Source organism: Notolepis coatsorum (genome assembly GCF_963971535.1).
Source record: "Notolepis coatsorum genome assembly, chromosome: 6".
Lineage (NCBI taxonomy): Eukaryota > Metazoa > Chordata > Actinopteri > Aulopiformes > Paralepididae > Notolepis > Notolepis coatsorum.
This window is the reverse complement of record NC_140170.1, coordinates 186,054,189-186,076,812: the sequence shown is the minus strand read 5'-3', so window position 1 is coordinate 186,076,812 and position 22,624 is coordinate 186,054,189. Positions and strand designations below refer to the sequence as shown.

Below are 22,624 nucleotides of genomic sequence, written 5' to 3'. Positions count from 1 at the left end.
CAACCCTGTCTAGAAGAACGCGAGACAGAGAAGAGTGGCGAACAGAACTTTCCCGTTAAGATCATGGCCGAAGGCTCAGTGTATAATACTTTGATCATATGAATGAAACCCTCACCCAACCCCATCCTTCTGAGAACTGCCCATAAGTAAGACCACTCCAATCTGTCAAATGCCTTCATTGCGTCCAAGGATATGACCGCTGTAGGGGCTGCAATATCCTTGCTGGCATTAATCACGTGCAGTAACCGCCTGATGTTGTCAGTAACCAGGCGGCCTCTTATGAAGCCGGTCTGATCAGGGTGAACTAGAGATGTCATGTGCTTTTGAAGTCTGGTGGCTAGAACCTTGGCATATAGCTTAAGATCGGCTCCGAGGAGACTTAGGGGCCTGTAGCTGCCACATTTGGTGGGGTCCTTATCCTTCTTGAGTAAAACAGATATAAGCGCCATATTGACATCTCTAGAAAAATTGCCCTCTTTGATTGAGTGTAAGATCATTGAGAGTAATAAGGGGCCGAGTACATCCCAGAATGCAAGATAGAGTTCCGGTGGAATGCCGTCCCATCCGGGAGCCTTGCCCCGTTGCATATCCGCAATCGCCTCTCTAAGTTCAACCAGCGTGATAGGTGCAGCTAACAACCTAGCACTATCTTCTGAGATCTGTGGTAGATTGATTTGATCAAGAAAATCCTCCAGCTTGGTATGATCAAAGACCACCTCTGACTTGTACAGATTGGAATAAAAACAGCGAAATGTATCATTAATCTTTTTTGGGTTGGTGGTTACCTCCCCCTGTTGGTTCTTAATGGAAGGGATATCTGCAAATTGCTCACTGGCACGTATCTTCATAGCTAATAGGTGACTAGGCCTGGAGGCGTGAAAGTAGTAGTGCTGTCTTGTTCTGTGCATCTGAAATTCAGATTGTTGTCTTAAAATAGAGTTAATCTCTTTTTTCACTACCTTAATTTGAAGCTCCAGTCGATTAGAGTAGTTGTGCTGCAAGGAAGAGATCAACATGGCTTGAAGCTTTTCCAGTTCCTCTAGCTTGGAGAGACGTCCCTTGCGGAGATGCAAAGAGAGTAGTGTTACTATTGATAAATCCCTTAACCGAATTCCATAGGATTCTGGGGTCCTGTACAGAGCCAACATTAAACTGTAGGAATTCAGTGAGCTTCTCTTTAAATTGCAAGTTAAACTCTCCCGTTTTTCAGAAGTGTTGAGTTAAAACGCCATCTAGGGGCACAGGATGTTATTTTACTGAGTGAACCTTTGAGGAGGATACCTTTGTGGTCTGAGAGTGCTATGGGCACTAAGTCAACATCAAAGCTATCAAAGAGATGTGGGGAAGAAAAAACATAATCAATTCTGGAAGAGGTCTTATGTCTCGACGAGAAGAAGGAGTAATCCCTCGCAGATGGGTTGAGCGAACGCCACATATCAATTACCCCTGTGTCCTTAGACCAGGCCTGTAGGGCTGTGGTAGCTTGCTTCTGATCAGAGTTTTCCGTGTGATTGGATCTATCGATCAATGGATACCAAAATGCATTAAAATCAGCTCCTACTATTAAAGAGTAATCAGGTAGTTTCAACATAGCTGAAGTTAGTGCAGCATAAAAGTTAGCGTCATACAAATTAGGGGCGTATGCAGAAATCAGCGCAATTTTCCGGTTAGAGCATTCTATTTTAGCAATAGTGATTCGACCATTTGCATCAGACCACACATCCAACAGTTTAATATTCAAATTTTTCTTCGCCACTATGGCTACCCCTCGGGTCTTGGTGCCAAAAGAAGAACTTATGTTATGATAAAATTTATTTGCCAATTTTGCATTATCCGCCAATAAAAGATGAGTTTCACTCAGCAAAGCCAGATCCACTTGCTTCCTCTTTAGCCACGTTAGTACACTTGTGCGTTTATGTGGTATATTGAGACCCCCTGTATTCCAGATCAGGATATTCAAATTAGCCATAGTCTAAAAGGGATGCAGTCTGGTTGAATGTAATTCGTTTGGAGTAGAAAACTATAATAGATACATATTCACTTGTTAAGGTTCCATTGAGTACCGAGCGTGAGCGTGAAAACAAAAATAAAACAGAGCGAGTCGACTGAAAAGAAAAACAAAAAACACAATCCCCCATAACTTCTCCTATCCGGAGATTAAGCTGCATCCCACCTGGTCGTCTGCAAACTAAAACGCAAACAGCCAGGTAAAAAGCAGACTTCCTTCTCAGTGGCTACACGCCACGCTCCCACAACAGTAACAAAAAAAAAGTATAATTAAATGCCTCTAAAAGGTAGAGAGGAGAAAAAAAAATAAAAAATAATAATAATAATAATAATATCAATAATAATAATTATTATCATTATTGTTAAACCGTAGTGGTTTAATTAAGTTTAAACAAGTCGACACACACACCCACAACTAGGGATGCCCCGATCACGTTTTTTGCCACCGATACCGATCACCGATCGTCGTGAGCCATATCGGCCGATACCGATCCGATACCGATAGTTTTTGATTAAAAAGAAATTAAAAATTATTTTATATAAATTTTTTTTTTTTAATAAAATATATATATTATATAATTAGACTTGTAGTTGTATTATCTGCGAGACATCGCCACCACGCAACAAGTCAAAATGCTCGCTATCTGCAAACAGCTCCACTGTCTGTGTGTACTCTAGTAGCCCTAGCTCCAAAAAGGATTCTCCGGCGCTGCAGCGGGACCCTATTGGTAACGTTATGCTTTGGTCATTTCACATTCAGCAAGCCCTCAGCTCGAAAATACGCATTCAATCAATGTTATAAGACATTGATATCAGGAGCTATCTGTAGCTACTACTAGCCGGCTAGATGACGTTAAGACAACTATTTCGTTCAATCGGACATTTCGTTTTGAACCGTGAACTAACGTCAGCTAACGCAAGCTAACGCAAGCTAACGGAGATATCAACATGGGCTACTGGACTTCCTGGGGCATTTGTTGATATCCGGAGCTATCAGTAGCTAGCCGGCTAAATACCGTTAGACAATGCCTACTAAAAGTGAATAGTTGACTGGGTAATTTTGTTTAAACAGTAACGATAGCTAGGTAGCTAACGTTAGCTCAGGTCGAATGCACTATCTAGACTCAGCAGAGGAGGTCCGCCTCCGTGTTTACAAACTCTACACGGGTACGGGCGGGGCTAGGGAGGAGGAGCAGTTTGCAGGTCCTGTGCGTCTGAGACAAGCGAGTGAGATATCCACTTGATCAGTTTCCGCGATCGGCGAATATGACTAATTATCGGAATTCCCCGATCGCATATTTATACTCATTATCGGCCGATAACGATCGGTGGCCGATCGATCGGGGCATCCCTACCCACAACTGCATGATAACAAATGGGCAGCACATCCTGCAAACTGGGGAGGGCGCAACATTGACCATTAGTCTATTGTTTCTTAAAGTTCGCTCTTAAAACTCAGAGCAGAGGGTACCTGCCAATGTACAGTTTCCTCCCCCTCAAATGTATGTATTCTCCTGTATGTCATAAATGTATGGCTGCCGCAGCACTATATATCTGCATGTAACAAACGTTTATGAATTAAGATTTGAAAATGAAAATGAAGCTAAATAAATTAAATGCATTCCTACATGCTGCACATACATACGCTGTAAATGGGCTTTTGGGTGAAGTAATAATAAGTGCATGCTTACACCTGCAGCCCAAGCATATACGCAAAAAAATATATACAGAAAGAAAAAATACTTTAGATGAAAGAATAAATGCTGTATTCATGTTGCACTTACAAATGCAGTGGGGCTTTAAGCTAAATAAATTAAATGCATTCCTATACATGCTGCAAAGTTGTAAATGGGCTTATGGTTGAAATAATAATAAGTGCATGCTTAAACTGTGCATTCACACACACACACACACACACACACTGCACGAATGCATGTGCACTCACACACATTCATGCAGCCATGTGCATGCATTTGCAAGCCTAACACCACCCTAATTGTCAAAAAAAATAAATAAAAAAAGTGCATACTTGGAGCCAATAACAGTGTTTTTAAATACCTAAGCCAAATATCTTTGCTAAACCAATATTAGACAGTGTGCGCGGCCCAGTCAGACTTTTGTCTTGTTTACATCAGGGTCCCCCATTTTCAATTCATCATAACATATGACATACACGACATACAGATAGACAGTACTGCTACATGATCATCTATACATTTATGACATACCAGATTTGCAAATACAGTATTGTTTGCGATACAAAAAGAGTCCAGAAAAGAGAGTATATACATTTGAGCATGATTTCTTTGACATAGAAACTGTACATTGGAGGCGGTTGGGTATAGGTGGGGGGGGGGGACTGTACATTGGAGGTGGGGGGGGGGGGGGGGGGGGTCGGGTAGGAGGGGTGGGTGGGGGGGACACACTGTACAACTGTACAAGCAAAACTGTACATTGGAATATTGACAACCATACTTAGTCATTTACTGTACATTGGAGGGGGTTGGGTTACAACACAGGAGCAGAGTATAAACAGTACAGTACTGTTTCTCATTCCTGTACTGTTGTTTATACTCTGCTCCTGTGTTGTAACCCAACCCCCTCCAATGTACAGTAAATGACCAAGTATGGTTTTGTCAATATTCCAATGTACAGTTTTGCTTGTACAGTTGTACAGTGTCCCCCACCCCTCCTACCCGACCCCCCCCCCCCCCCCCAAGGCGAAAGTCTTTCTCTGGTCTGCATCCCCTTAACAATTGTGTGTATTGAGCTGTACTGTACTGTACCCATTCTGCAATCTGTTAATAAAATGTTCAATCAAGAATAGAGTGATTGACAGTGTCAAAGGCCTTTTGTAGGTCCAGCATGATCTGTTAATACAATTTTCAATCAATCAATCAATCAATCAAGACCCTCGTCGCGGGCACTGCATTCCGTTCTCAGAATGGATTTGACTCGAGAGAGATCATCAGCAGGCTACAGTATATATGATATTCAGACTCTAGATCTATTTGCAGAGCCAGATGAGATGAGGCAACCTGTGCGATTGGCTCTTGACAATTAATTTTGCACGTACTGTATAGCTACAGACAGTATGTGTGTATGCGCGCACTGCGGGAGGTGGCCAGAAGCGCGCAACTAGCCAACAGTTTGATCCATCGCAAAGCGCTCCAGCGCTTGAATACGGCCGGGGGATCCGCTCTATACAAAGCAGACCCACGGCTTATTAGAGTTAATAATATTGTATATTGTTTACACTGCCTTTTTATTCTATTTTTACTTCTCCACTGTACTATAATTATGTGACCTGTACCTCTATGTCTTCTACTACCTGTACCTCCCCTCCCCCCGGCCCTCCCCATGCTGCTGATTTTATATTATTTTATGAATACAACGTTTAATGTTCGTTAAACGTAGAGAAACGTCAGACGTAATTCGAGATACGTCAGACGTACTTCGAGATACTTCCGTACTTTCCGCCAATCAGCGCATAGCCCTGTCACAGGACTAATAGTCCTGTGGCAGGGCGGAAGTACCAATCTGGACCGAGGCTCCGAGTCTGCAGCTGGACCCTAGGCTTGTTCAAGATGGGATAGGCGGACGCAGATCTGCGCAGGTTTTACTACGGCCTCGCCAAGCGCGTTGCATGACGGTTAGAATGTTGTCCGATTTGCTCTGAAAATCTGACGAGGCGAGGCGCGGAACTCCCGCGGGAGCGAGCCGCGCGCAGCCTTCAGAGCGAGGCTCCACAGTACCTCTCAGCCGGCTGCTCTCGGCTGGGAAGCGACTTGCTACGGTCGCGCAAAGCGCCTATTGGCTCAGAAAAGTTGTCAGTCACCAGCCATGTGACAGCCAGGGAGTTATGAGATGTTTGATTGATTGAAAACTTTATTATGTTATGCCGTCGTATCATCATGATAAACTTCAAGCTGTCAGACACACACACACACACACACACACACACACATACACACATGCGTCGTCTGTTTTGCCTCAATACTGTATATATAATTCTGTTTTGCCTCAATATACACAGTATACATATATATATATTGATGCAAAACAGAATTATTCAGCAGTGTGTTGTGTGTGCGTGCGGCCAGGAGCGCGCAACAAGATGGTATACATTATGGTATATGAATAGTATATTCCACTGTAGCAGTATATGGTGTGCTGTACATTTGAATCTGATCTAATTTTGCAAACGGCCATCGCATTATAATGAGCTGGACAGGTGTGTAATGTGTGTGTGGTGACGTGAAAGCGTATCTGCCGCGCGAGACTAGGCGAGAGGCTCTCGTGAAATCGGCAGTGTCCGCCCTCTTAACTCCTCCCCCGGCTTCACTCGGCTACTCTCGTCTACTAGTCGAGGCAAACCGAAATCCATCTTGAACAAGCCTAAAGTCTCAAAAAAGGCGATTGGATCGGGACCTTCTCTCCCCTCGGGAAGACCGTGGATTTTGAGGTTAAACATTCTACTGCGGTTTTCCAGGTCAGTGTTTTTCTCCGTCAGATATAGGATTTCTTTTTCGAGTTTCTGAAGTCGGTTGACAGAGTGTTGGTTGTGGTCCTCGACGTCACTGACCCGCTGTTCAATTGTCTCGACTCTTGTTGTCAAACCTGTCAGCTTACCATCCATGGCTGTCAAGGCAGATTGAAGTAGGCAATTCTGTTTGAGACATCAGTCCCGTCTTTGATTGCCTTCATTAAGGCGAGACACTGCTGCAGGTGAATAGTCAAATATACTTTTTTTGTTGATTTTGAGATTTTGTTATATTTTGCTTCCTAAACATGTCTTCTATGAAACTAGTGACAATAAAACGTCAATAACACACATTTAGTTGTTTATTTTACATCATTTTGCCTTATTGCATCCATAAATGTGCACATATTTAATGGGGAAGTGCCTCATTTGCATATATTAACATAAATTTCAGAAAACTTGCAATATATTTTTTCTTAGTTTATATGTACATAACAAATTGGGAAAGTTTCATAGTGATATCTATTCAAATATTTTTTGCCTATTAGGGGGTACTACACTGTACTACACTGTTTGTAGCCTGTGTGTAGTTCTGTTCAGTTCAATAACATCATTATTATTATTATTATTCAGTTATCAGGCATGTGTTTAGGTTGTCTATTACTAATGGTTTGATTAGGTATTGTGTTTGTAAATATCTGTTTAAAAAAAAAAAGTATGGCATTTTACAATACAGAACTTTGAAGGCGTTTTCCCGAAAATGAGTTTTAAGAGTTTTTCCTCATACTCTGAGCCAGAAATCTCCACTTCAGTAGCACTCACATACACCAAACCTTCCAGTTCTATTCATATCTATGTTCTGAAGGTATTTACAGAAGGGTTTGTTGATATCACATTCATACCCTGATTTATATCACATTTTATTCCTAAAAACATGGCGAAATATGGAATTTTACCATAAAAATGGACTGAATGGAGTATTTTCTGATTTATGGAGTGATAAAAAGAGATATCCAAAATCCCCTCTGTAATAACCTTTGGCTCTAATATGTCAACAAAATGAAACTATAATTTTGAAAATGGCTTTATCCAATGTTCAGATTTCTGTCCTGGAATTATATGCAAATTAGTGCATATTTAAGTAGATCATGCCTCATTTGCATATTTAAACATACAATTTCAGGAAACTTGTAATACAAAAAAGTCTTGTCTTAATATAAGTAATCAACTGGGGAAGTTTCATTGTGATATCTATTAGTTAATTTTTTTACCCTATTCACCTGCAGTGTCTCCCCTTAAATCACCTAGATTTAATGCCGCTGATTCTGTCATGATGACTATTGGCGGCGTGTGACGTATCCGTCGTCTTGGCTGGATATCTGCAAGCGTGTCGGGAGGGCCTTGGCTTCGTAGTCCTTTACTCATTTAATAAATGTCAAGTTAGACCGCGCTCTCAAGATACGACACTGGGTGCTGAAATCCCATTAAGTATTATATAAAAGAAGCAGTGAAGCCAGACCAGCACTCTCAGGTTCAAAATTTAAGTGTTATAGCTTGCAAGCTATAACACTGAAGAAGGAATACATATTTCCGAAACATGTTTGTTTCAGGCTGCCATTAAATTTTGAACCTGAGAGTGCTGGTCTGGCTTCACTGCTTCTCATTTAATAAATGACATTTATATTAAATCCGACAATAAACGAAATGTCCAAGCAGGCAGGGCGGTTTCAGTCTAACAGTGACATTAGTCAACTATTTAGACAAGCATTTAGGTTAGTATAATAAGATTGGCATCGGGAGCACAGGGAGCGTGCGTCTACCCTCTAGCACAGCATTCTGGGTAATGCCACCCCATTCTGCAATCTGTTAATAAAGTTTTCAATCAATCAATCGGTTCATTGCCGTGACCGTGTATCGAATCGCTCACTCACTGAAATGATCCGTTGGGCACATCACTACATTACATGGTTATCAATACTCTTTACATTCACCTGGTCCAGTGCATTGACCTTACATTCATCAACTAACAGTTGTTCAATATACATTCAAACGTATAGTTACTCACGTATGGCACAGCAATGCATCTCAAGCTGGGGCGGAGGAGGTCCGGACTTCATGTGTGGCCTAACTCCTAATACTCTCAGATGGGGTTTATAGACCTGTTATGATGACATCATACACTGTCACACTTGCCTGGCCAATCAGAGTGACATTCAAACATTGTATCCTCCATTCAGGTCCTACTTACAGACCAAGAGTGGCCTTTGGTTTAAACTTTATCTATGGGTGTGTCTTCACACCTCTGCCTGTGGCTTCTGCCTGTGACATCTGGCTTAATCAGAGCCACTCCTCTTTTAGCATATGATATAATAAAACATTTCTAGGCCGTATCTTTAGTGTAATGATCTCTATATATCCAGAATTAAAACAGGGTATTAATAAGCTGCAATTTAATACTAAACACTCCATACTTGAGTTAAACTATACCAATAACAGCCTGATTGGCATTCACAGTGATAAATAAACTTAAGACACTTAAAAGAGAAATAGTGAATACAGACTCTATACCCTTATGTATAGATATGTAATATATAATTAAAGAGAGAATCATATATTGTTATATGCTCCTCCCAATCTAAATGACATTCAAATATACCTTATTTAATAAGTCACATTAATGATCTATATATGTTTTTTCGTTTATTTATAGAGGTCTTAATCCAATCAAAGCCAAACATTGTTTTTTACTCCAGTTGGAGCATGTCATGATTATTAACAGTCTCTACTCCTGTCTTTAATTTCAGAGCAGTTTGTGGTTCTGCTCTCCATGGCAGCTGTTCATACACTCTGTAACTTGTCGCTAACATGTGACTTTAGATAATCACACTTCAACTGGCCATTTTCATTGTTGGGCATTGGATTGAATTAACATCTCTTTTGTCTTTTGTTATCTTGATTAACCGCTGTCACAGTCCTGAGAGCATTCTCATGGCCGAAACTGCCCCCAGGCTCTACCACACCTTTTGGCATTCTGGTCACATTCCAAGTTAATTTTATACCACAACCCAAACTTGTAACGTTCTGGGTTATCTGGTCTTGTTAGACCTGAGAATCATGCTAATACATTTGGTCAATTTTCGAGGGCATTTTGCCCCAAGCCCCCGTTAATTTCGAACCCTGGTTGTTGTTGTAGAACTTGAAGGCTAGTAGTAAATAAGTCTGCATCATTTGGACCTCCATGCTCCCGGGGGTCTGCCTTGATGAATGCTGTCTGGACGGCACTGAGAGGGACTGTGTCTATGTAACAGGTACAACCTTGTACCTGCCACCAAACTTCCACCGCTCCTTGAGTGGGAGTCGAGCCCCGGGCGTCCGCACGGGGGGAAGCAACACAAACCGCTGCGCCAAGAGAGGAACTCCTCCCTAAGCGCTCAGTTTGAATGCCTCTGGGGAGTGAGTTTTACTTCCATGCACCGTAGTCACACTATCGCGGTGCATATCCGTTACATCTATAACCCTTAGAGCCGCTGACCTCTTCTTTTTCAGACGATGACCCCTTTGATGCCGTTCTCATCGCTGATAAACTGAAGGAGGTCGGAGACAGACTGAGTCGAGACGCAGAGTTTCAGGAGGCGCTGAAGCAGCTGAAGCAAGCGGTAGCACAACAGGTAAACACTACACACACACACACACACACACACACACACACACACACACACACACACACACACACCACACGCATCACTAACACTACACACACACACGCACACACCATCCAGACACCACACACACACACACACCATCCAGACACCACACACATCACTAACACTACACACACACACACACACACACACACACCATACAGACACACACCATCCAGACACCACACGCATCACTAACACTACACACACACACACACACACACACACACACACACACACACACACCATACAGACACCACACGCATCACTAACACTACACACACACACACACACACACACACACACACCATACAGACACACACCATCCAGACACCACACGCATCAGGCATCACTAACACTACACACACACACACACACACACACACACACACACACACACACACACACACACACACACACACACACACACACACACACACACACACCACACACACACACACCATCCAGACACCACACACGCATCACTAACCCTGGCAGCGTTAGTGCCTTGCTCTAGCCATTGAGCTACACATGGAATTGAACCCCTAACCGTTTACACAGTTACCCTACTATTACACAGTAGTAGTAGTACTAATTTATAATGTTATGCCCAGTTTAATCACCTGTACATTGTATATTATTACTATTGCACTTTACTGTTACATTTGCAGTTGGACGGCATCTGGCTGGATGCCAAACTTATTTCCGTTGTGCTGTATGATGACAACTACATTTGACTCTAATCTAATCTAACCACCCGCCCCTGTTAGACTAGGCAGACTTTCAGATAATGTGCTTGTATAAAGTGCTGAAGGCATTTCGTGTTTATTTTTGGTACATAACATTTCTAGGGGTATTAAGGGGTGCTGAATCCAAATCTGCTGTATACCAAGCTCAAAAATGTCAAATAAGGCCTCAAAATTGAGAAATCCAACATGGCCGCCAGCACCAGGCCCTCTCTCCACAAAAACAGGTGCTAAACCCACAGTTTTTATTCTACTGACATGAAAGTTTGCACAGAACATCTGCACCTATGGAGGAAGAAAGTAGGAATATAGCTGGGGTGCAACCATGAGTAACAGGGTGTTTTTGACTGTCTAACTGTAATCTTTGTATAGGTGAGGATACAAAAAATGACATTTCTTCAGTGTTTGCAGGAATACTACAGCAATTTGGTAATAACTGTACAGTGTTCGACACCAACATTAGAATCCCCCAAGTCTTAGCTTTCTTTAGGTACCAAGTTTATGCAAGTAGCTCTTATAAATCTGGATATATAAGCATTTTAATGTAAGCATGCTGTTTTAGGCGAATTTTCAAAAAATAAATGGTGGGGCTTAATGAGTTAAGTGTGACTACACAAGGTACAAACCTGAATTAAATGTGCTTTTGTAAGTTTTCTTACATACATCAACAAGGACGTAGTCACACCGGAGATTCAAGAATCCATACTTGGCGCAGAACACCTTGGACGGTTTTCCCCGACGCAGAAATAGCGCCGAGATATGCGGTGAGCTACTGGAGCTCCCTTCACTCACATTTTTATATCCAAAGTTAATTATATTGTTCTCTCTCTATTTCTTCTCATATTATTATATTCAGATCAAATTCTATTGCCTGTATATTTATGTCTTTCTACTATTACCCTGCCCATACCTGTACAGTACATTACACCAACACAGAATTGCCTTAGGCAAGGCGTACATAGAATATATCAAAGTGTTGCTTGCCGATTTGGACTCATTCAAGAAAAGAACTACAAAGTTTTCTTGCCAAATCACTGCCATTATGGCAATGATCAAGGGAATGAAACTGAAGGGCACTGGCAGTCTGGGTCAATCGGCTGGAAGATTGCTTCTGTTTGACCTGGAGCGACCCCCACGGGACCACAGCTGCATGAACCACAGACGAAGCTAGGAGCCATCTATTCATTAATTTTTCAAGGCTGGAGACTCAGGAGCAGCCAGAAAATAATATAATAATAATAATAATAATAATAATAATAATAATAATAATAATAATAATAATAATAATAATAATAATAATAATAATAATAATAATAATAATAATAATAATAATAATAATAATAATAATAATAATAATAATAATAATAATAATAATAATAATAATAATAATAATAATAATAATAATAATAATAATAATAATAATAATAATAATAATAATAATAATAATAATAATAATAATAATAATAATAATAATAATAATAATAATAATAATAATAATAATAATAATAATAATAATAATAATAATAATAATAATAATAATAATAATAATAATAATAATAATAATAATAATAATAATAATAATAATAATAATAATAATAATAATAATAATAATAATAATAATAATAATAATAATAATAATAATAATAATAATAATAATAATAATAATAATAATAATAATAATAATAATAATAACTGCCATTATATACGTCATACGTTGTAGTCCGTGCAGGTTTTTGATAATAAAAAGATATGCTACAATCTGTACAGGGTGGATTGAGCTGGGAGTGGGGGGTGTAGTGGTCGTATCTGGATATGTAAACACAAGTATATCGGTATCCATTTTAGATTCAGTCTCCATACCAAATAAAATATACAATTATTTTTATAAAACACATTTTATATAAATTATAAGGCAAATCACAGTTCTTCAGTAATACAAATAATAAAATAGAGTAGATTAGATTAAAAAGTGCAGTTTAAAATAGGCTAAAATAATCAAATAGAATGGACAGTAGAAAAGTGTGATAAGATTGTTCATTAAAAAATATATAACAGAGCAGTGTATCGCTCTTAGTACTTTGAGTTTCTTTACAAAGTTCTAACATACAACAGAGCAGTCCGTCGCTCTAACATACAACAGAGCAGTCCATCGCTCTAACATACAACAGAGCAGTCCGTCGCTCTAACATACAACAGAGCATCGCTCTAACATACAACAGAGCAGTCCGTCGCTCTAACATACAACAGAGCAGTCCGTCGCTCTAACATACAACAGAGCAGTCCGTCGCTCTAACATACAACAGAGCAGTCCGTCGCTCTAACATACAACAGAGCAGTCCGTCGCTCTAACATACAACAGAGCAGTCCGTCGCTCTAACATACAACAGAGCAGTCCGTCGCTCTAACATACAACAGAGCAGTCCGTCGCTCTAACATACAACAGAGCAGTCCGTCGCTCTAACATACAACAGAGCAGTCCGTCGCTCTAACTTACTCTTACTCTTACCTACACGACAAATCTCTTAACTTTGAGTTTCTTTACAAAGTTTTGAATTACGGTTTTGAATTACAACAGACATATGAATTTGATTGGAAGTGTATGAAAGTAGGTAGGGTAAGAGAATAGTGCAGGTAAGTAGGTAATAAAGTAATAATAATACATTATTTATTTATTAGATATTACGTTTTCGAATTCTTTTTTACAACTGGGGTAGGTAGGTAACATTTTTAGACTAAAGTACCGAAAGAAGTACCGTTGGGTACCGTTATCGATTCACAGGTACCGGTATCGGTTCAAATGTGAACGGTACCCATCCCTAGGTACAATATGGATGGAGGGGATCACGTCTGCAGTAGTGGCTGTAGCTTTGCTAATATTTTTAGTCAGCCGTTCACACGGATCGAGGATGATCAAGATGTTTTCAACCAGAGTCCATTGGTCGGCGTTGAGTGTTGCTGCCAACTTGTATTCTACAGCATAAGCTGCGATAGCTTGCTTCTGCTTCACCAGACTCTGGAGCATGTAGAATGTACTGTTCCAACGTGTGGCCACGTCTTGTTGGACTGGTGATTTAGTTATTTTCAGGGCCACCATTAACTCTTCCAGGCGGGTGGTCGCTACTTGGGAGTGCTTAAAGTGTCCAACAATCTTCCGACCGATGGCAACACAGTCAATCACAGCTCTTTGGCTCAGCACAGCCTCGTTCACAGCCAGCTGTAAGGTGTGGGCCATGCAGCCCAGGCTATCAACATTGTAATCCTCCATAGCCTTTGCCATGCGTTGTCTCTTAGGAGAACATGGACTAGGGCTGGACGGTATGGTCTAAAATGTATATCACGGTATAATTTGAAGCATAAACAGTAATGGTATATATCACGGTATATTAACTTATCTTAAAAGGTCTATATAAATGCTTCTGAACGGGTAAAACACTGGTATGGCAGCTATTACTGTACTCTTGTATTACTAGGACATATTTCACATAGTACAGAGGTATTTTAAGAACATCTATTGTGCAAAACTGCAATAGAAAAATGCAAAACCTTTTCTCAAGTGTCTGCAGGCAGGTAGCGTAACGCGTATCTTGGATCCAGTGCTTTGGCCATGTCTTTAAAGCCCTTTCGATCGACAGTTTGAAAAGGAACCATATCATTACACAAGTAAACAGTGACAGTGTTTGTTATGTCGGTCCACCGCTGGCTTTTTTTGTCGTTTAACTTAACTTAAAACGTAAATAATAAAATGATTCTGTTACAGCTGCTGAGCTATACTATAGCTAATGTCCATCAATATCTTCCTTTTTAATGAAATAGGTTTAAGAATCGAATCAGGATTGTTAGCAGAGAGAGAGAGGGGGGTGGGGGAGACGGAGTGGGAGGGAGGGGGCTGCTGCTAGAGTGGAGCTAACGTTGGCAGCCCCCTCTCTCCCCCACCCCCAACGGTTGGCTTGCTGAGGCTACATCAACACAGGCTGCTAGGAGTTGAGCTAACGTTAGCTTTCTGAGGCTACATCAACAGTTAACATTACATAAGGTTTTAGCGCGAAGCGGGCATTCCAGAATGGAGCGGATGCAAAGCCTGTTAGACGATTGGACCCGTCGCAGAGTTTACATTACACATAGAAACTACACGACTCGCGAGAGAAGTTGTCACACAGCTGTGTGCAACGCAGGGCTGAAGAGCTCGTTCGCTTCTAGAATTGAAGGTCCGCTCTGTTCCGTGTCTATTATGAAATGACAATTGCGCGTTGACACGCCCACTACGCAAAGCCTCTGTGCTCCTAAATAATTTTTCCAGTTCTCATATCTATTTTGTGAGTGAAATGGTCACACTGTAGAGCCATGCCTCAGCAAGCTAACGTTAGCTCCACTTAGCAGCCCCCTCCCTCCACACTGTGGTTACGTCATTGCTACTTTAGAGTTGCTCTACCGGTCACAAGGTATAGTCAAAATCCATACCGTGGCGCAAATTCATACCGTTTATACCGTCCACCCCTAACATGGACCATCTCTTTCGTTATGTTCCATTTCCATTAGCTACAAAAGCCAAACGGATCATATCGGCAGTGTATTTCCTTGTATTGGGGGAGTGACGTCACAGCACGCAACCTCACGTTGTTCCATGCTGGTGGGCGCGGCTGTTATTGTTATTATCAGGCTCACCAAAACTAGCGAGCTAGCAGGGAGACGTTCACGCTGGTAACGCTTTCTTGCAAACAACAAACAAACAAACAAACAAACACTATGCGGAGGAAACAAAATACTGTCTACCGCATCTGGAATATACAGCACAGCACGACCAAACGGATAGAAAAAACCAAACCCGAAGCATCGACTTCTGGATTTCTTTACTGGATTTAAACCATAGTGCAGGTATGTTCCACCTTTGAGTTAAACATCTTTTGCATTGCACTATTCATGAACATGGAACACCATACTCACACACACCTCCAATGTACAGCCCCACCCCACCTACCCAACCAACCCCCAATGCACAGTTTCTATGTCAAATGTATATACACTCTTTTTCTGGATTTTTTTAGTATCACAAACAGTACTGCATTTGAAAATCTGGTATGTCATAAATGTATAGATGTAGCAGTACTGTCTATCTGTATGTCGTGTGTGTCATATGATGAATTGAAAATGGGGGACCCTGATGGAAACAAGACGAAAGTCTTTCTCAGGTCTGCATCCTCTTAATAATTGTATGTATTGAGCCGTACTGTACTGTACCCATTCTGCAATCTGTTAATAAACTTTTCAATCAATCAATCAATCAATACTGCAGTATGTAGGTTGTCAGTAGCACACAATAATAAATAATAATAATAATAATAATAATAATAATAATAATAATAATAACAATAATAATAATAATAATAATAATAATAATAATAATAGCATAGGAGGAGCAGTACCGTTTAATAGACTGTTTTTTAAGAGCATGAGCTTCAGATACTGGATAGACCTTCAAACATAAAGAACATTTTCTTGAAGTATAACACTCCAACCCATCAAGTGCTCCTGTGGAACGGCTTTTTAGTCTGGGAGGGTTGGTGCTCACGCCTAGAAGGAACAGACTTTCTGACAAGAGGTTTGAGAAGATTCTGTTACTGAGATATAATCACTGGTTTACTCACCCCTCTCCCCTGTTTCACTAGGAACATTAGAACCATATCTGAATAGGGCAGGCCTCAAAGGTAGGCTACATATCAGCCTACATGTGGTGTTATTGACCATTTATCTTTTGTGAAATCTATAGATATATAGATAGGCCTACCTGCCCTATTAGTACATTTTACTCAAACTGAGTACATTTTACAATTTTTTTTGGTCATTCTTATGTTGTGGCAGCAGCAGGGACGACGACTTCGTAACCTAGTTACTTTCAAAGTAACTAAGTTACTCTGATAATCAAGTAATCAGTAAAGTAACTAAGATTACTTTTTAAAGGAGTAATCAGTAATCAGTAATCAGATTACTTTTACAAGTAATCTGTGGCATCACTGCTGCTGAGTCTCTGAGGAATTTGGAGGGGATGTTGTCATGGCCAGTGGCCTTGTTCGGTTGGAGGGCGCTCAGTTTTTTGAGTACCTCATCTGTAGTTACCATTTCCAGTTTGAAATCGTCTTTGTGGACGCCTAGGTTCTTGTAGTATGCTACTATGTGTTCTACCCCATACTGCCCTGAGTGGGAGGGTAGTTTGTTTACCAGTGTTGTGGCTATGTTTGTGAAGAAAGTGTTTAAGTTGACACAATATCTTATAAAACAAGGTAACATTGTGCACCACATCACTCATTCATTCATTATCTTCTTCTCAGTATTAATGAAAGGAATGATATGGGTTAACAAAATAAGTATTTTAATATTATTCATATTCCCTTCATATTACATATCAAATAGTGAATGAATGACTGATGTGATATGAAGGAAATTATGCACAATCAACAAGGATCTATCTCTGCAGTTATTTAGGCTAGAGATAATCTATGAAAAGCAGAATACCAACAACATTGCCATCTACCAGATATACATCTTATATTATTATTTTCTTCTTTTCCTAAAAATGTGAACTGTCCCTTTAAACATCTATCTCAGAGGCAAGAGAGAAAATCACTGAAAGCTAAAGGCATACACATATGTATTCAAAGATAAAAGAGGTAGATGCTGACATGAATACCTGCTTGTAGATCTTCCACCAGATCATTCCTGTTGAGCTGCTTCAGTATCTCCTCTGTAATCTTCACAGCTACATCAGAATAGTGCTGCACCATCAGATCCACCACGTCCTGTATGTCAGCATTCTCCAGACGGCCCTTCGGGATGGGAGGGTAGCCCTTCAGGACATGTTGGTTCAAATGCCACCGGAACTTGTTCAGCTCCTCCCTTCTTAACTCGTCCAGGATTTTGGACAGTCGTGTTGAATGCGCTGCCATTGTTGATCACTGGTCAAACAGAACAAAGCTTGTAAATGTTTTCATCTTGAGACCCTGACGTATATTGTAATAAGCATATAGGTAGTTATATAGCATACTGGCCAATCGCGCCTCGCATGGTCACGTGCAAGTGAGGTGCATGTAAAATGTTTCCACGGGCCCAGTAGGTGCTGGAGAGATGATATCTCATAATGGCAGAGCGAGACGCTCAGCCAGTATTCATATAACTAGGGTTATAGGATAACCTTCGTTATCTAACACAGTTTACTGAAGGAGAGGAGATGATAAAATGAGGTTACCCCAGACTCCAATAGCGAGGGGCAATAAACTTGGATTCCCAAAACATGGTTTCCCTTAGTATTTTATTTGGCTGAGGCCCAGAGAGAGTTGGTTCAACACAAGGGAAGAATGATAATATTGTACATTACATGGTTATGATGACATCATACACTGTCACACTTGCCTGGCCAATCAGAGTGACATTCAAACATTGTATCCTCCATTCAGGTCCTACTTACAGACCAAGGGTGCGGTTACACCTTTCGTTTCATTTTCGTATCATTGTCATATGCGTTTCGCCGCGACGTCGTGCGCCTCGAGTCACACTTTCGTTTTCTTTTCGTTTTTGTCACCCGAGCACACTGATGTAGTACACTGCCAAAGCAGTAGGTGGCAGTAGGTGGCAAACATGAAGGCAATTTCAACCAATCAGAACTGAATGTGCCAATACACTTCCTGGAAGCTCCAGCAAAGAAAATGTCAATAAGGCAGGCGCCTATGCCGCGCCACCATCTTGCCTATTTACTCAATGCAGCAATTCTTTTTCAGCAAAGCCTAATAAAAGTGCAATAAACAAAACGGATACATTCACTGTGTGTTCTGCCTGTCATTTGTTGATGAAACAAAACTAACATCAACACAAGTGACCACCAAGAGCGGATAGTTTAGTCTAAAAATGATCGGTAGCATTGTTAGCTGCATGCTAACGTCAATGGAATTTGCCATTATAACAGTATAGCATTGTGGCTAGAAGCTAACGTTAGCTCACGCTACTTAGCCAGCACCAAACTGATGATATCGGGAGCTATCAGTGGTTAGATAACATTAGAGACAACGCTGTGTGTATTAAACAAAGGTGAATAGATGACTGGGCCATTTTGTTTAATGCTTGTTAAGTTGAAAGAGGAGCTTTGAGCTAACAGGGTTTGATAGCTAACACTAGTTCATGTTATCCAGTGGCAGTGCCAATCGGTAATGCTAGCAGAATGAATGGATGTAAACTTTCTTTAACATATTGCATATGGGTACAATACAATACGGCTCAATACAAACAATTGTTAAGGGAATGCAGACTGTTGTAGCTTGGACTGGGGTCCTTATAACAATAACTTGACAACACATAGTAGCTGCAGCTATTTGGTTTGGGACAGCTCTCTGTCACCGGAAGGGCACACAGATGGTATCTACTGCGCATGGGCGTTTTCGCAACAACGGCTCCGTGCTGACTACACGCTGTTGTCTGCGCGTTTTTTAGCGTTTCTCCAAAACGCAAACACAATTTTGCGTTTCAGCCGTATCCACAAAAAAAAGCCAAAAAACGCATTTCTGTGTAATAGGGACATGAAACGTATTCAAAAACGTATAAAAAAACGCCACAAATACACTAGTCTAACCATGGCCTTGTGGCCTTTGGTTTAAACTTTATCTATGGGTGTGTCTTCACACCACTGTGGCTTCTGCCTGTGACATCTGGCTTAATCAAAGCCACTCCTTTTTTAGCATATGATATAATAAAACATTTCTAGGCCGTATCTTTAGTGTAATGATCTCTATATATCCAGAATTAAAACAGGGTATTAATAAGCTGCAATTTAATACTAAACACTCCATACTTGAGTTAAACTATACCAATAACAGCCTGATTGGCATTCACAGTGATAAATAAACTTAAGACACTTAAAAGAGAAATAGTGAATACAGACTCTATACCCTTATGTATAGATATGTAATATATAATTAAAGAGATAATCATATATTGTTATATGCTCCTCCCAATCTAAATGACATTCAAATATACCTTCTAATTTAATAAGTCACATTAATGATCTATATATGTTTTTTCGTTTCTTTATAGAGGTCTTAATCCAATCAAAGCCAAACATTGTTTTTTACTCCAGTTGGAGCATGTCATGATTATTAATAGTCTCTACTCCTGTCTTTAATTTCAGAGCAGTTTGTGGTTCTGCTCTCCATGGCAGCTGTTCATACACGCTGTAACTTGTCGCTAACATGTGACTTTAGATAATCACACTTCAACTGGCCATTTTCATTGTTGGGCATTGGATTGAATTAACATCTCTTTTGTCTCTTGTTATCTTGATTAACCGCTGTCACAGTCCTGAGAGCATTCTCATGGCCGAAACTGCCCCCAGGCTCTACCACACCTTTTGGCATTCTGGTCACATTCCAAGTTAATTTTATACCACAACCCAAACTTGTAACGTTCTGGGTTATCTGGTCTTGTTAGACCTGAGAATCATGCTAATACATTTGGTCAATTTTCGAGGGCATTTTGCCCCAAGCCCCCGTTAATTTCGAACCCTGGTTGTTGTTGTAGAACTTGAAGGCTAGTAGTAAATAAGTCTGCATCATTTGGACCTCCATGCTCCCGGGGGTCTGCCTTGATGAATGCTGTCTGGACGGCACTGAGAGGGACTGTGTCTATGTAACAGGTACAACCTTGTACCTGCCACCAAACTTCCACCGCTCCTTGAGTGGGAGTCGAGCCCCGGGCGTCCGCACGGGGGGAAGCAACACAAACCGCTGCGCCAAGAGAGGAACTCCTCCCTAAGCACTCAGTTTGAATGCCTCTGGGGAGTGAGTTTTACTTCCATGCACCGTAGTCACACTATCGCGGTGCATATCCGTTACATCTATAACCCTTAGAGCCGCTGACCTCTTCTTTTTCAGACGATGACCCCTTTGATGCCGTTCTCATCGCTGATAAACTGAAGGAGGTCGGAGACAGACTGAGTCGAGACGCAGAGTTTCAGGAGGCGCTGAAGCAGCTGAAGCAAGCGGTAGCACAACAGGTAAACACTACACACACACACACACACACACACACACACACACACACACACACACACACACACACACACACACACCACACGCATCACTAACACTACACACACACACACACACACCATCCAGACACCACACACACACACCATCCAGACACCACACGCATCACTAACACTACACACACACACACACACACACACACACACACACACACACACACACACACACACCACACACAGGGTTCGTACGGGTGCTGGAAATCCTTGAAAATGCTTGTATTTCAATGTGCTGTTTTCAAGGTTTTAAATGTGCTTGAATTGTGTATAAAGTGCTGGAAAGTTATTGAAATTGTAATTGCACTTTATACTTTAATAATAAATCGCTATCTGACTGAATAGTTTGGTTTTTAGACAAAGAAATAAAATAAGTCGGAGCGACTCGCGAGCCTATTTTTGCTTTCGCCTTTCACGCAAAATGAAATGTGGCTTGGCTCGACCCGTAGTGTTTTTACCTGTGCCATCTGAGAACAGCGCGCGTGTGTGTGGTCAAAATGCCGGGAGGCTGCCGTTTTAATGAGCTCTGGTTCGGAGATATCAAATATAATTCATGGTTAAAAAGAGGAGAACATCCTCGAGTAGCCGTGTGCAAAATATGCAGAAAGGATTTTTACCATGTGGGAGTCTGCACGTTCGAGCCACGTTGAAAGGTGAGCCACTGAGCCATGGGTGTTATTAACGTGTATCGGCCTGGCTCGCCACCTGTCTCCGTAAATGTTTGTTATAAAAATACCACTTCAATAATCGAAATAGTCAAGTAACAGGCAGAATACACTATTGGAATTACAAACTCGTGTTTACCGGACTCTGTTTTTCACCGCAGTGTTGTAGACTGGGCAGACTTTCAGATAATGTGCTTGTATAAAGTGCTGAAGGCATTTCGTGTTTATTTTTGGTACACAACATTTCTAGGGGTATTAAGGGGTGCTGAATCCAAATCTGCTGTATACCAAGCTCAAAAATGTCAAATAAGGCCTCAAAATTGAGAAATCCAACATGGCCGCCAGCACCAGGCCCTCTCTCCACAAAAACAGGTGCTAAACCCACAGTTTTTATTCTACTGACATGAAAGTTTGCACAGAACATCTGCACCTATGGAGGAAGAAAGTAGGAATATAGCTGGGGTGCAACCATGAGTAACAGGGTGTTTTTGACTGTCTAACTGTAATCTTTGTATAGGTGAGGATACAAAAAATGACATTTCTTCAGTGTTTGCAGGAATACTACAGCAATTTGGTAATAACTGTACAGTGTTCGACACCAACATTAGAATCCCCCAAGTCTTAGCTTTCTTTAGGTACCAAGTTTATGCAAGTAGCTCTTATAAATCTGGATATATAAGCATTTTAATGTAAGCATGCTGTTTTAGGCGAATTTTCAAAAAATAAATGGTGGGGCTTAATGAGTTAAGTGTGACTACACAAGGTACAAACCTGAATTAAATGTGCTTTTGTAAGTTTTCTTACATACATCAACAAGGACGTAGTCACACCGGAGATTCAAGAATCCATACTTGGCGCAGAACACCTTGGACGGTTTTCCCCGACGCAGAAATAGCGCCGAGATATGCGGTGAGCTACTGGAGCTCCCTTCACTCACATTTTTATAT

The 22,624-nt window shown here is 40.9% G+C and overlaps 1 long non-coding RNA gene across 1 annotated transcript in view; it reads left to right on the top strand.

The window, feature by feature from the left end:
• Positions 1-20,898: 20,898 nt before the first annotated feature.
• LOC311229983 overlaps positions 20,899-22,624 on the top strand; it is a 10,871-nt gene continuing 9,145 nt past the window's right edge. Inside the window, exon 1 of the long non-coding RNA XR_014619767.1 lies at positions 20,899-20,967. This is a non-coding gene — a long non-coding RNA (uncharacterized lncRNA). The remainder of the gene's footprint in view (positions 20,968-22,624) is intronic.